Source organism: Amblyraja radiata, unplaced genomic scaffold, assembly GCF_010909765.2.
Source record: "Amblyraja radiata isolate CabotCenter1 unplaced genomic scaffold, sAmbRad1.1.pri scaffold_444_ctg1, whole genome shotgun sequence".
NCBI lineage: Eukaryota > Metazoa > Chordata > Chondrichthyes > Rajiformes > Rajidae > Amblyraja > Amblyraja radiata.
Window position 1 is genome coordinate 1 of NW_022630542.1, and position 4,416 is coordinate 4,416.

The following is a 4,416-nucleotide window of genomic DNA, read 5'->3' on the forward strand; positions in this document are numbered from 1 at the left end:
TTAAGCTTTTCAGCTGTTGACCTGATATGATAATTTTTGGTAACAATTAGAGGGAACCGACTAACGTTGGGTCAATTCTAATAGGGGGACAAGGCCCAGTGCATAATTTCATCGACGGAGGTCAATTAAAAATAAATCTAGCTACCTTAGGTGGTTTTTTGTAATTTATCGCTTTTTGATAAATTACATTCACTTTTTTGTTTATTCACAATTATTTGTTGTGTGACTTAATAATTTTTATGTACACTTTATTTTAGTTTTTCTTTTTCCCTTGTTTATATTAAAAGTGTCAGGAGATGTAGAACTACTGCAGAAATTATGAAGGACAACTCTGGATTCGGGATTCCGAGGTACTTGGCTGCATCACATGAATCATACAGTCTGGTAATAATAGCCAATGCAAGATAATAGTCGAATAAATATCGGAGGTCTCACCTTCTGTAGTTGGAACATTAGAGGTGCGAATGAGCCAATTAAGAGGGGTAAAATTCTGGCACAATTAAAATCATTAAATATGGATATTGCTTTCCTACAAGAGACACATCTGAAACAACAAACTCAGATCAGATTAAGGGCAAATTGGATAGGTCAAACCTATTACTCCTCATTCACCTCTAAAGCAAGAGGCACGGCTATTATAATTCGGAAGGGTATACCTTTTAAATTAAAGAAATCTATATCTGATAAAGAGGGAAGATATGTTATAGTCACGGGAGAAATTTACAATACACCATTAACTATGATAAATATTACGCGCCTAATTTGATAACCCACAATTTTTTAGGAAAATAATAGATTTAATCGCAGAGCATAATTATCAAAATATATAATGGGGGGAGATTTCAACTGTTATAGATCCATACTTAGATAAATCAATAAAGCTAGGGAAGCGTCTTGTTAAAACTAAGACCTGTGAATTTTTAATACTTATATAAAAAATAATAACATAGCTGATATTTGGAGAATAGCAAATCCAAGCGGTAGGGAATACTCATTTTATTCATCAGTTCACAAAACTTATTCGCGAATTGATTATTTTTTATTGGACACAAAATTAATCCCGTATACGAATAAACCATCATATCATAATAGTATTATTTCTGATCATTCACCATTGACTTTTATACTTAAAATTGAGGGAATGCCGAGTATAAAACCTTTTGGAGATTCAATGTACATATATAAATAACCCGCAGGGTTATGAGTATATAAAGAACAAATAAAATTTTTTTCGAAATAAATGACACGCCAGGTATTTCTGCACCGCTATTATGGGAAACTTTAAGGCATATATTCGCGGCGTCATAATTTCTTACCAAAGTTTTCAAAATAAGGAAAAAAAAAGAGAACTTCAGCGGATAGAACAGAAAATAAAACTACTAGAACTGGACAATGCAACTGACCCAACCATAAATAAACATAATAAGATAACTTTATTGAAATATAAAGTCAATAGAATACTATCGGCTAGAGTAATAAAATTATTCCAAATTACAAAACAAGCACACTTCGAATTTGGGGATAAGCCACATAAACTACTTGCGAGGCAACTGAAGAAGCAACGAGAAAAGGAAAAAACTATACTAAAATAAATCGGATAAGGGTGAGTTTTAACACTGCCTAAGGATATTAACAAGAGGTTTGCCCAATTTATCACAATTTATATACATCTAAAATAAATACAGATGTAAGTAAAATTACAAATTTTTTAGATAATTGCAAGCTCCCAAAATTGGATAGTTTAGAACAAGAGCAATTAGGAGCACGGATTACTAGTGAAGAAATAAAACAAATAATAAACTCACTGAAAAATGGGAAGACCCCAGGACCAGACGGTTTTAGTAATGAATTTTATAAAAGATTTCAGGAGTCAATTATACCAAGATTATTCAATTTATACACGCAGGCTTATACCGAAAATAAACTACCAGAAACCCTAGCAGAAGCAACAATAACACTTATACCAAAAAAAGATAAAGATTTAGATGAACCGGGTTCTTATAGAGCTATTTCACTACTAAATACGGATCAGAAAATTTTAGCAAAGATTCTAGCTAGAAGGCTAAATATTTATATTAACATTTAATAAATACGGATCAAACGGGATTTATACCCAAAAGACAATCATTAATAATTTGAGAAGGCTTTTCAATATAATGTACTCTCATAATGAGGACAATGAAGATATTTCAGTTATCACGCTGGATGCAGAGAAGGCATTTGATCAAGTAGAATGGCAGTATTTATACAAGGTACTCCAAAAATTCAATATGGGAGAGAATTTTATTAGATGGGTTAAACTACTTTACGATAGACCTACGGCAAGAATATTAACTAACAATACGCTATCTCCAAAATTTTACTTATCAAGGGGTAATAGGCAAGGGTGTGCCTTATCACCATTGCTATTTGCCCTTATGATAGAACCGTTGGCCGAAAAGATTAGAAATCACCCGAATATTCACGGATATAACACTAAGGATTCAAAGAATAATTTCACTATATGCTGATGATATTTTTATATATTACTAATACACAAACGAGTATACCACCTTATTAACACTAATTGAGGAATTCGGCTCTTTTTCAGGATATAGAATAATTGGGGAAAAGCGAAATTATGTCTTTAAAACCACAGGATTCGAGACACTTACTAAAATTCCCCTTCAAAATTGCAACAAAAAAATTCAAGTATCTGGGTATTCAAATTACAAGAAGACACAAATCATTATTTAGTGCCAATTTTATACCACTATTAAATAAACTGAATGATATGATTAATTTTGGAAAACACTTCCGCTCTCATTGATAGGTAGAATCAACGCTATAAAAATGACTTTCTTACCACAATTAATATATTGTTTCAAGCGATCCCAATATATATTCCAAAATATTTTTTTCAAAAAACTAGATTCCACTGTTACATAATTTTATATGGGATTACAGAACACATAGAATTCAACGAAAGCATTTGTGCAAATCTAAAGAAGTTGGGGGGTTATCATTACCTACTTTATGTATTACTACTGGGCAGTGCATATTAAGAACATAATGTACTGGCTGGATAGTTCCACTCAGCAGTTGGAGTGGATAAGAATGGAGAAAGAGGAGTGCGCTCCGTACGATATAGGAACGATCCTGCTCTCACCGATAAAATTGATTAGTATAATATACAAGAAGAAACCCAATATTCACAATATAATAAGAATTTGGAAACAAATAAAAGTATCATTGAAATTAATAATTTATCAGTACTAACCCCACTATTGAACAACCCCGCATTCAAACCTTCTCTCATCGACAACACATATCAACAATGGGATAGACTGGGGATTAGGAAAGTAGGGGATATGTATTAATTGGGCAATCTGTTATCATTTCAACAATTAAAATTACAAATTTAAATTGAAGGATAATCAATATTTTAAATATATACAGGTATGTGACTTTATGAAGAAATATATACATAGATTTCAAACTATATTTTTAGACCCTTTAGAAGAAGCAATGAATATTAAGGCTGATTCACAAAAATTAATTTCTACTTTTCTAATAATATATTAGATAGAGAATCACCCTCAACAGAAGCACTAAGAGAAGATTGGGAACATGAGCTACTGATAAAGATCTCGAAGGATAGATGGGAAAAGTATTTGATGATATACACATAACTGTTCTATTAATACAAGACATAATTTAATCGATTCAAATTATTACATAGACTATATTATTCAAAAACGAGGTTGAATACATTTTATCCAAACGTCTCTCCCAGATGCGATAAATGTTGTTTCAAAACGCTAATATACACACATTCATTTTGTAGGATGTACAAAGTGAATACATTTTGGAGTGATATATTTGATATATTACAAAGCTCTTCAAGTCAAGAATAGAACCCAAATGGATTGGATTATATTTGGAAATAGGAGAAGATACCAATTTAAATAAGGACCAAAATGTTTTTTTTACTTATGGGTTAATAATTGGAAAGAAATGATACTTAATTTTGGAAAAATACAACCATACCAACTGTTAAAATGTGGATTAGGAATATGATGGACATAGCACGCCTTGAAGAAATGAGACTCCGACTAATAGATAAATATGACCAATTCTTAAGGAGTTGGTCTCCTTTCATCGACTTTTTGGAATCATGTGATGCAGCGGTACCATAAGGATTGCTGATTTCAGTTCATGACGTGGATAGATCTACATCTCCGAATATAGATTTGAAAAATTCTCTTTAAGGGGCCTTTTCTTCTATTTCTACTTTCCACCTTTTCTTTTTTATTTTATTTTTTTATTTTAATTTTTTTATATCCACACTTCACATTTTTCTACTCTCTACCATCTATTTTTCCACTCTTTCCCCTTTCTATTGTTTTCTTTTTCTTGTCTTGCCTACTCATAACA